This window comes from Miscanthus floridulus, chromosome 3 (genome assembly GCF_019320115.1).
Source record: "Miscanthus floridulus cultivar M001 chromosome 3, ASM1932011v1, whole genome shotgun sequence".
Lineage (NCBI taxonomy): Eukaryota > Viridiplantae > Streptophyta > Magnoliopsida > Poales > Poaceae > Miscanthus > Miscanthus floridulus.
Window position 1 is genome coordinate 12,661,853 of NC_089582.1, and position 12,680 is coordinate 12,674,532.

Consider the following 12,680-nt stretch of genomic DNA (forward strand, 5'->3'; position numbering starts at 1 on the left):
GTGCAATAGGCGAGCGAGTAGGAAGATATTTTTGAGAGAGATGTGGGAGACGTACCAGAGGAGGAGGCAGGCTTGTTGGGCCGCTACAAACATGTCTACCTGAATCACGACAAACATAACTTCTAGATAAATTGAACTCTAATAAAAAGAACAAAGTCTTCCGACCGAGAGAGGAGTCTTATGTGGCATTTAATTAATGATGAGTACGCTGCTTCCTCTAAAGCCCACAACATTTACAAAAAAAAAAAAAAAGAGCCCGCAATCAGTAAAGCCTCGGTCAGGCATATGACGACCCGAAGAAATGAGGCCTCGTGCCACTCAATCAATCAATAGAAAGGCCGTTCAGTGAGGTGAGGCCCACACAAGAAGGGAAAAAGAAAAGAGAGCACATACCAGCATATCGCCTCGCTCAGTCGCTCTTCCGCATTCTTCCCCAAATCGGCGAATCTCCACCAAAGCCTAGTCAATCTCCTCTCAGATCTCACCAAGTAGAAGGCTGCCAGCAATGACGCCGCTGCACACGGCGCCGCCAGTGCTCGTCGAAGACACGATCACAGAAATCCTCCTCCGCGTCCCGCCCGACGAGCCCGCGCACCTCGTCCGTGCCTCCGTCGTCTGCAATCTCTGGCGCCGCATCCTCTTTGTCATCTTGATCTGGACAAGAATTGCTTATCTATGATCGATGCGCCTTACATGGTTTGATGTTCTCATTGTAACTGAGGATCGTTCAGGTGTTCAAGCCTTTACTTGTGGTCAAGAAAAGTGGATCCCGAGGGACTTACTAGATGGGTACAATACAAGGTCATCCGCATTGACAATCCGTGGCGCACAACCCTTGCGGTTGGTTTCGCTGATGGTATTGGTGTCATCTGTCTCAGCACAGAGGCCGGTACCTTGGCATTGGACCTCAGGTCAGGTCTCAAGAAGAGGATAACTGAGCTTGTGACTGAATTCACAATCTTCCCATTCATGAGCTTCTACACTCCAGGTACATTCTAGTCCATTGCGTAGATGTTATCGTGCAATGTAGAGCTTGTATGAGTTTTCTTATCTTCTAATTTTGTATATATTTACTAGAATGCAAATAATATTTATCTGTAAAACTTAACATTGCACTTCTATGCATTTTCTTATCTTACTTTTGATTTTGTATATATTTATTAGAATCCAAATAGTATTTATCTATAAAACTTAATATTAGTGACAATCTTGGTCTGTTTTAGAGAAACTAAATATATGACATTATTATGAATTATGAATATCACATCTGATTGTGGTTGGCATCGATTTTTTAAGTAGAATTTGATAAACTACCAAGATGTGTCATGCTGGATGTTGTTCTTCCCTCAACCCAATCATTGTTGATCTATTATTTTCATATATCTTGTACTATGTCAGTTCTAAATCTCGTGCCATAAAAACCAGACCTTGACTACCTTCGGAAGTTGCACTAAGAAACTATATATTATTAATATTTTGTAGCATTCTGGCTTATACATTAATTTACCCTGCTTGTTGATATTACACAGTCGGCACTCTTTATCGTTTCGTCTTTAACAACTTTTTTGTTCTACTACAATTTTATAATTCTTATGCTTGGTGCTTTTCAGATTGTGCTACCAGGAAACTGCAATCGCCAGCAGACAAATTAATCACTGCCAAGCTGCAATATTGTAGCACCTGTCCAATTTATAAATCCACCAAGCTTAATGTACTGCAGTTAGCGTCTTGCAGAGCTAATGCTTTGTAATGTTTGTTAGTATTATGTTTGGTAGTTTAATTTCATGTATTGTAAGCCATGATGGCCAGCTATGGACCTTATGTTTTCCATCACTTGTTTATGATCATGACTATGGAGACTATGTTTGAGGTTTAGAGTTAGTTGCATTGGTGGTTTAAGAGTGCACTTGGAACAGAATTTATTTTGTGGTTCTATTGACTTGAAAATTGAAACTTGAATCTGACTGTTTCAAATTAGTCTTTTTGTACTTCTGCATTGATGATGGTTGTTTCAGCTTTTTCTGAAATGCACTTGGAACTGAATATGCATGTTCAAATCATAGTACAGTCTCTGTACATAACCATGAACTTGGAACTGAATGGTTCATTTGAGGTATGTTGCTCCATTTGTTTGCGCAACATGAGAATGCATCTGAAAGGGTAAAAGTTATCTGACTGACTGTTTCAGCATGTGCTGGAATTAGCTTGTCAACTTTTCATAAAATGAAGCACCATATATAGAGGTTGCATAGATTAGCATATGCCACACAGCATGAACTCTGCAAAACCTAGCTCATGATCTGATTGAGAATTTGTTTTTTATACCAGCTAATTGACTAATCAGCAATTTGACAGATATTTGCAATACCATTGATTGCTGAAAACTGCATGCTGAAAACTGCAAATTCAGAGCTGATGATTTGACAGATATTTGCAATACCATTGATTGCTGTTGTTTAACACACTGAGTTAGCATTTAGCAACTCGGAACTAGCGTATATCTCTTCTCGCGTAATGGATTGCTACCATCTTGAGGTTGTCCTTTGCTAACCACTTGTCAGTAGTGTTCTGTTATGATGTGCAGTAAACCTTGTGTTATGCTATTGCAGTGTTTCATAAACTGGTATTTTGAGAAACCTTTGAAAACTTACCACTGCAGATGGCAATAGTTTCCTTCCTTCGTTCACGTTGAGAAATATTGTTGTTGAATTGAATTTTAGCACAAATCCAATTTTGAGATCTCACACAAGTTGTGTGTGTAACTCCGCCTATGGTGGGGCGCCTTTGGTGTCCCAGCATAGCAGGTCCCAAGCCCTGGTAAAGGAGGAGGGTTGTGTTAGGCGTGGCGAGCCAATGTAAAACTTAGCCACTTTAATGGAGATGAAACCCGAAAGAAAATCGTTGGGGCGTAACCCTCTTAGCGACGCGCCATATCGGAACCCGGGTATGGTGTTAAATGGGCAAGGGCCGGGTCGTCACCCCCGTGACGCGCCGTGTCGTGATCTGGGCATGGTGTCAAGTAACCAAGGATCGGGTCGTCGCTTCCTTAGTGGTGCGCTACATCGGCGCCCGGGTGTAGTGAAAAATGAGCAAGGGTCTTCGCATCTGAGTCGACGGGTGCGAAGGGTAAGGAAGCTAGTCGAACCAACTAGGATCCGTTTAGGTAGTTGGAATGTAGGGTCACTTACTGGTAAGTTAAGAGAATTAGTTGATACCGCGACTAGGAGGCGTGTAAATATATTATGCATTCAAGAGACTAAATGGAAGGGTCAGAAGGCGAAGGAGGTGGACAATACAGGTTTCAAGCTTTGGTACACAGGGACAGTCGCGAATAGAAATGGAGTAGGAGTTTTGATTGATAAGAGCCTCAAGAATGGTGTGGTGGGAGTGAGAAGGCAAGGAGATAGGATTATCTTAGTCAAGCTTGTCGTTGGTGATATGGTCTTGAACGTAATTAGTGCGTATGCCCCCCAAGTAGGCCTCGACGAGAGTGTTAAGAGACAGTTCTGGGAAGACTTAGATGGCATGGTTAGAGCTATACCTAGTAGTGAGAAGCTTTTTATAGGAGGAGATCTTAATGGGCATGTAGGTACTACAAGCGCAGGTTTCGAGGCAGTTCATGGAGGTTTTGGGTATGGTAGTAGGAATCAGGAGGGGGAGGAAGTTCTGGACTTCGCGGTAGCTTTTGACCTGATGATAGCCAACACTTTCTTTAGAAAGAGAGAATCTCATCTAGTGACCTTCAGTAGCGGACAACACTGTAGCCAGATTGACTTTGTCCTCGCAAGAAGAAAGGACAAACGAGCATGCTTGGATTGCAAGGTGATACCAGGAGAGTGTGTTGTTTCTCAACATAAGCTTTTGGTGGCAGATTTTCGTTTTCAGGTACGGGCCCGTAGGGATAAACAAGCTAAGATTGAAAGAACAAAGTGGTGGAAACTGAAAGGGGAGACGTCAGAGGTATTTAGGGAAAGGGTTATCAAAGAGGGCTCTTGGAAGGAAGAAGACGACATAAACAATATGTGGGACAAGATGGCAACCAACATTCGGAAGGTAGCCTCAGAGGTGTGTGGAGTAACCAAGGGAAGGGGACGCGAGGCTAAAGATACTTGGTGGTGGAACGAGGAAGTCCAAAGGGCTATTAAAGAGAAGAAAGAATGCTATAGACGCTTGTACCATGACAGGAGTGTGGACAACATAGAGAAGTACAAGGTGGCAAAGAAGACTGCAAAACGAGCTGTAAGTGTGGCAAAGGGTACAGCGTACGAGGATCTTTACCAACATCTGAGTACGAAGGAAGGAGAGAAGGACATTTATAGGATGGCTAGGGTTCGTGAGAGAAAGACACGGGACTTCAACCAAGTTAAGTGCATTAAGGATGAAAGGGAGCACCTCTTGGTGAAGGAGGATGAGATCCGACATCGATGGCAAGAGTATTTTGACAAATTGTTCAATGGTGAGAATATGGACACAACATTTCAGTTGGATGACTCTTTTGATGACACCAATAGGCGCTTTGTGCGGAGAATCCAAGAATCTGAGGTCAGAGAGGCGTTGAAAAGGATGAAAGGAGGTAAGGCGATGGGACCGGATGGTATCCCAATCGAGGTGTGGAGATGTCTCGGGGACATAGCTATAGTATGGCTAACCAAGCTGTTCAACCATATTTTTCGATCGAACAAGATGCCTGATGAGTGGAGGAGAAGTATATTGGTACCGATCTACAAGAATAAAGGGGATATTCAAAGTTGTACGAATTACCGGGGAATTAAGTTGATGAGCCATACTATGAAGCTATGGGAAAGAGTTATCGAGCATCGCTTGAGAGCAATAACGCGGGTCTCTATGAACCAATTTGGTTTCATGCCCGGAAGGTCAACCATGGAAGCCATTTTCTTAGTAAGACAAGTTATGGAGCGGTATAGGGAGAAGAAGAAGGACCTACACATGGTTTTTATTGACTTGGAGAAGGCTTATGATAAAATACCAAGGAATGTTATGTGGTGGGCTTTGGACAAACATAAAGTCCCAACGAAGTACGTCGGGCTCATTAAGGACATGTACAACAATGTTGTGACTAGAGTTCGAACAAGTGATGGAGACACGGATGACTTCCCGATTAGGATAGGACTACATCAAGGGTCAGCTTTGAGCCCTTATTTGTTTGCTTTAGTGATGGATGAGGTCACAAGGGACATACAAGGGGACATCCCTTGGTGTATGCTTTTCGCGGACGATGTAGTGCTAGTTGATGAAAGCCGGACAGGAGTGAACCAGAAACTGGAGTTATGGCGGGAGACTTTGGAGTCCAAAGGTTTTAGACTCAGTAGAACTAAAACTGAGTATATGAGATGTGATTTCGGTACTACTACTCGGGAGGAGGAAGATGTTAGTTTGGAAGGTCAAGTAGTGCCTAGGAAGGATACCTTTCGATATTTAGGATCAATGCTACAGAGGGACGGGGATATTGATGAAGATGTTAGCCATAGAATCAAAGCAGGGTGGATGAAGTGGCGGCAAGCGTCTGGTGTCCTATGCGACAAAAGGGTACCACAGAAGCTAAAAGGCAAGTTTTATAGGACGACGATTAGACCTGCTATGTTGTATGGTGCAGAATGTTGGCCTACGAAAAGACGACATGTTCAACAGCTAAGTGTCGCGGAAATGCGTATGTTGCGTTGGATTTGCGGTCATACAAGAAAGGATCGAGTTCGGAATGATGATATACGTGAGAGATTAGGGGTAGCGCCAATTGAAGAAAAGCTTGTCCAACACCGGTTGAGATGGTTTGGACATGTGCAACGGAGACCTCCAGATGCACCGGTGCGTAGCGGAATCCTAAGCCATGACAGTAACATGAAGAGAGGCAGAGGAAGACCGAAGTTGACTTGGGTAAAGGCAATAAAAGGAGACTTGAAAGGATGGAATATACCCAAAGACTTAGCTTTAGATAGGAGTGCTTGGAAGACAGTTATTCACGTGCCTGAACCTTGATTGCTTCTGATGGGTTTCAACTCTAGCCTACCCCAACTTGTTTGGGACTTAAAGGCTTTGTTGTTGTTGTTGTTGTACACAAGTTGTGTGTGTAATAAGCTAGTTGCCAAGAAAAGAAAATACCTTATATCTCAAGGTTCAAATCCTCAAAATAGTAGAAGGATTTTTGCATCTTAAATTGAGCACAAAATACAGAGTACAGATTAAAAATATATCTTTTATTGAAAGACAGCACACGGCATTAATGCTAGTCATAATGTTAAAAAAAAGAATAGGTCCCTGAAACACCTTATATAGAGCAACAGGACAAAGTATATAAACATACTACAAATTTCTACGCCTTCTATTTGTAACTCTTGGTGTCTTGGACCTGGAGTTTTCAGTGCTAAGCTTCCGCACACCATAGTAAGCAGAACCATGTGCAGAGATCCAGAGCATCGTCACTCCATAGTCTGTCAGTTCTGGCTGACGGGTGAAACGGCCTATCGCCTCTGATCTTACCATTTCAGTCATCTGTTGTGTGCTACCATCTCTACGCTGTTCTTTCAATCCAATCACCTCATATGCATGACTCTGTTGTTGGTATTCCTGCACAAGATGAGGCGCAATGACAGCTGCTAGCTCCAAAGTTGTTAAGCCTCTCAAGGCATTTCTGTTCACTTCATGAGTTGATCCACGAAAGTTGTACTCTAGCGCTGAAATGTTGCTTCGAAAACTGGCATATATAACAGGCTCTGGAAGTATGTGTGATGACTCTGATGAAATGATGTCGGTAGCACCAAGTCCCTGTCCATTTGTTTTGCAACATACAGGATCTGGGAGCAAAATATCACCTTGTCATATATGCTGTGGTCGAATGCCAACCACCGCAGGAATATATGGATAATTGGAGATGTCTTGTAAATTTGGTAGTAGTTCTCCCATTGCAAAGTCAGTGTTAAGCTTGAACTGAGATGCCAATGACTGCAAGCATTTTATAGCAATCCCTACTATGTCTATGCTTTCTGATAGTCGTAGCACCAATGCTAGATTGGAACCCTTCCCTGGCATCTTGTGATCCTCATACTGATATTGTAGCTCCACCTCTATGCCACGCCCTTCGCCACATATTGGCGGACTTGGGTTCCTTGCACCCTTCCATACCCAAGGGTCTTGCCTTCAAGTAGTTGCCGGACGAGAGGGTTGCAAAAGTTGTAGTGGCGTAGTTGACAGCTTGACTCCACATCTCATACAAATTTCCTGGCACAATCTGCAAGCCATTCAAATCTTTGAACATCGGAGCAACTCAAACACGAAGATTGGTCCTTGTTCAGACGAATGAGAGATGAGAAGTATACAGACTTCGACCATGATTAATATGTTCAGTCTCTTGGCCTTCTTGCTCTGAACGTGGCTTGTGTTTGTTGAGCAGATGCGTGGCCTCTATGTAGGCATGTTTGAACACCTTCCTGTGACGAAGCAGTGACACATCTGTGATTGGCAGCTTAGCAGATATCTCAAGAGCAAACTCCAATTCGGAGAGCGCCATCTTGAGCCTCTCGATGATGTACGTTTCAGAGTCCTTGTCCTCACGCTTTCCTAACAGGATAGAAGAGAGCTCACGGCCTCCTGAAAAATAGCTGAACCCACCATTTCTGCCATGAGGAACCTGTACATGCAGTCTCTTAGAGAGCTGGTTTACCTTCTGATAAAGGAAAGAAAATAGACAAAAACAGCCTTGCTAACCCCACACAAAAGAGCAGTGTTACTGATGGAACCCAGACGCAGCCCTTACCTTGGTGACTTATTGTTGCACCAACTGGCCAGATCAGCCACCATAATTTTATCTGAAGCTCGTTTACCACTGTTTCTGAAAAGAAATATAAAGTCAGAAGCTGCATGATTCATCGCTTCCAGTTCCAGCACTTATGTCTAAGCTGAAAGGAAAAGAATGCAGTAAGTTTTTTAAATAAAATAAATAAACTCCCTGACAAGGTAAAGGTGACCGCGTACGTGACAATTAACGGAAGGGAAGTGGAAGCCTGACATGGTTTGTGCTTGCTTGCCGTCACAGGGATTCAAATCACACACTCATCTAATCATGTAAGAATCCCAATAGGCGAGTAACCAAACCATGAGAAAAGAAGTCAGTGGAGAGTGGAGACAATAATCCCTATGGAGCAGTTGTGGACATCACTTGCCGTGGATTCACAACACATGTCCCTGGTCATGAAAAAAAAACTTTGCTATTTTTTTTAGCCGGATTTGAAAATTCTCGAAAATCATCCATGTAAGAAAACTGCCAGTGTAGATCGATTTATGCAGGCAAGTCAGTGATCTAGCCTAGAAATAGCAATTAATGGTTAGTGAGAGGATGATGAACATAATGCTTGGTGACTACTCAATTCTTCTGCCACATGGATGGACAGATTTAAAGGAACAGGAAGATCCGACGGAGATAAGAACTTGAGAAGCGTGGGCCAGGAGGGAACGATGATGTGGAGGGTTGTGGATTGAGAAAAAATAGGCTAGTGGGGTTTTGCTTTATAAGAGTTTAAGATGTTTTGATAAAATTTAGAATTATCATAATTATTTTATGATAATTTAGAAATAAAAGGATGAATTATCCCTAGCAAACAAATGCTTTCCTCCAACAACTCTGGGATATGGGATAGAGTGAAATTTATGAGCATACATATATTTTTTATAATTTTTTTAATCATATTGGAAGTACGCACAGTTCAATTTGAAATTACTTTTGGTAAACATGTAGAAATTCATTTAAACGATAGAAAATAACAAATAAGTTCCAAAAATTTTGAAACTCCTACACAACAACATATATGTAGGCTATTGCTTGTTAAAAAAGTTTTGGAGTATGAAAGACATTTTTTCTAAGGTGGTTTCACAACGACCATTCTCTGTTTGCTTGAGAAAATAAAATAACCAATAAACAACGATAAAAAAGCAGTAGGAACGTCATGAATTGATAGATCATGATTTTAGAAACTTTTAGGAAAAAGAATCATCACATTTGAAGTTAATATGAGGGAGAAAGATTAGTTACAAATTTTAGTCAGAGATTGAAAACAGAACCCACACTTGTTCAACCATTCAAAAATTTGAATTTTAATATATGGGAACTTTAGACTCAAATTTAGAAATGTAAATGATTCAAATAAAAAGGTCGTCAACAACAAAGTTATAGAACACATTAAGATCTATAACTTTTATTTTGGTCATTTCTCCTTCACACTTTATTTTGAAAATTTGAATTTCAAAATATGAGAAATTCGAACAAAATTTTGGGAGAGCAAATGATTTCAAATGAAAAAGGTTTCAACAACAAAATTTCAAAACTCATCGAGATCTACAACTTTTGTTTTAGCCGTTTCTTCGTTCGAGTTTGTTTGGCAGGTCCTGAGTAGCAGTTCAGAAAAATATATAAATAATCTAATGTAATGTTAGACACGAAGTTACTGTTAGCTTAGTGGTGGACTATTGACTTGTGAACCTATATTTTTTTGAAGATTGAATTTTTTGCTTCTTGCGTCCCCCGCGTTCGGCCAGCCCAAGCGCCTACTGTGCCCATCTCCTGTCCGCGTTGGGACGGCCCAGGTCCGCCTGTCTGCTCCTTGCGTCCACCCGTGTTGGGCCAGCCTAGATCCGCCTCTGGTCTATAAAATTTATTATACTAAAAAAAAACAAACCACAAGTTCGAGTCTTCGAAGGCTCTAACTTTTTTGCATTTTTGCTCGCCTGCGCGTGTGTGCGAGAGGGAGTTGGTGGTGGTCCTTATCGACCAAATTCGACCGTCAATTAAGAGACAAAAAAAACATGAGAACTACTACGTCTTGCACATATATGTTATTCATATTAACGTATTTCCACATGTATTGGAATATCATTGTTATACAGGACACATGCTTGGAATACGGGAAAATAAGGGCAAAAGGCACAACCCAAAAAGCGTAAAAGCATACTTTATACAAAAGAATACAAGAGAAGGCCCACTCCCCTGATCAACTTGGGCCCAAACCTACGGGGACACGACCCATGCCCACAGAGCACCAGGGCGAAGTAGGTCGCGGGCGAACGCCACCCAGGGGCGGGTGCACCAGGGCGCACCCCTGCTGCCGCCTCTTGGGCCCATCTAGCGCCAGGCGGTGCCATCAATGCCCCCAAGGACGATTCGAGCAAGATCGGGGGAATATTCTACCTGCAACCGCCTTAGGGAGTAGTATAAGTAAAGGGGAGAGCCTCCACACACCACACCTTTGAGCTCTACTCTCTCCACATTTGTACTTTTACTTTTCTTAGTAGTATTTGGAGCTAGACAAGACTCTTGTGAGAGGCTTGGACATCTTGGCAACACTTGGTATGAGAAATATATTTGTATCCATTATGTTATTGTCCTCTATTTATCAATATAGCTTTGCATATGAATTAGAGCAAAGTTCTTATGTTATGTTTGTAGCATATAGAACTTTATGCTTAATCATTCATACAATATTTATGATTAGAATTAGAGCTAAGTTGAGGTGGCAGTTCGTTGTGCCTTCGGGTGTGCTCAAGTCCTATGCTTGTCGATCCGTAGGGTCGGAGTCCCGGGAAGATTTGGGTAGTTTCTTTGTATACGGGCGTGGTGCTCGGGTACATGGGAACATGCGAATACATTTTGTGCTCCACGGTTGAGGGGCAAGTGGCAGATGGTGATAACCCTGTCCGTCCTTCGTAATCCTCCACGTTCGGGTATGGTGTAGTAGTCTAAATTGCCTCATAAGGTTGTTGGCAGACCAGTACTTGGAGGTCTCCCGACCCATCTTATGCTCAGTTCTAACTCTTAACCATGAATTTGTATGATCACATGCTATTCTTTGCATAGCTGTATTAGGATATGGCTGCTCCTGTTAAGACTCATTCTTTTATTCTTTATTCTTTCATCCTTCTTTACCTCTGAGATAGGCTCGTGTGTGTATGTCACACTATCTTGAACCATATCAAGTTTACCCCTGCTATGAACCTTGGATTACTATGCAAATATGTCATCTTGCTCATATCCATACTAAAGACTTTTACACCATGTCTTTCTTTGGGAAAATATAAATGAACGATACCCGAATACTTCCGGGTGAAATGCTACAACGGTACTTTCGTGCGCTTGCGGAATCTTTTCTGTAAACGTTAAGAATTACCAACAGTCATTTCTAGTGCCATCACCATGGAAAACAATCCTGGTAATGACGCTAAGAAACGCCAACAAACATTTCTGGTGCCGTTATCGGGGATGGAATCCATTCTCCATTTCTGGTAGCGACGTTTAGAAATGCTAACAGCAGTCCAGGATTTTTTGTGCATGCAAGTAAATAAATCAAAGAATTATTATATGCCTCTAACGTACGTATGCATGCAGGTAAAATGGAAGCCATCAACTATGTAGTTTTCTATCTATGCTTATACCTGCCTATTACTTCTTAAAATAAATATAAACAAGGAAATGCGCCCGAGATAGAAAACTCGTGCGGGAAACCCACGCCAGACAAGGAAAAACAAGCGATTTGCTATTTTATGGTTGCTATAAATTTAATATATAAAAAAATGCACGCGGGACAACATATATAAAGATGGTGATGCTGCCGACTTAGCTGCTAAATTTTGTATATAAAGAATAATTAAGCTACGCCAATTAGCATAAGCATCTCTTTACCTCAATGGCTATGGCTGCTTCTCCTAATGTGCGCGCGCTTTTCTAGGTTCGAGCCCTCACTGGCCTGCTATTTTCTATAGTTTAAGTGATTTTCTATGCACATTTAAAATGTCACTATAGCTTAACTCCATGCTATGTCAAACAATATGAAAATTTAGAAAAAAATATATAAGAATACATTTTCTATTTGGGCTCATTTCCTAAAAATCGATGGAAAATTAAGTGTTTTGTTAGAGATGGCTTCACAACGATCATTCATTGTCCATTTACTTGAGAAATAAAATGACCAATAAACAACAACAAAAAAGCAGTAAGAACACCTTGAATTAATAGAGCATGAGTTTAGAAACTTTTAGGAAAAAGAATCATCACATTTGAAGTTATTAGTACGAGGGAGAAAGACTACAAGTTTTAGATCTTGATAGTTTCAAACATTTTTTTGCCTAGTAAATGATTTCAAATAGACAAGTCGTAGCTACAAATTTGTAGAAGTCATCAAGATCTAAAACTTTTGTTTTGGTCATTTCTTCATTCGATTTTGTTTGAACAAATTAAAATTTGAATTTCAAAATATGACAACTTAGAACAAAATTTTGAGACAGTAAATGATTTTAAATGAAAAAGTCATCAAAAATAAAGTTGTAGAAATGATCGAGATTTACAACTTTTGTCTCGGTCCTCGGCACTTATAGAGAAGTGCTGCAATGCGATGTCGGTGACCGACCACCTGCTCGTTGCCCATCTCAGCAGGATACCACCGGATACATTAATTCACTGCAGGGAGGAAAACATAGTCAAACATGGATACTAAAATTTCCGAAGCAACACAATTACACACTTCTAAGAGCTTATTAGTTTACTGGAGGCAGACATAAAGAGTCCGTCTCCAAAAATGGTCTAACAGGGAAGGGAGCTGGATATATATAAGCCCGATACAGGAGAATTGGATACAGGCTTTTTGCTGGACCTCGTGTACATTTACAGAGACGGTCAACATAAA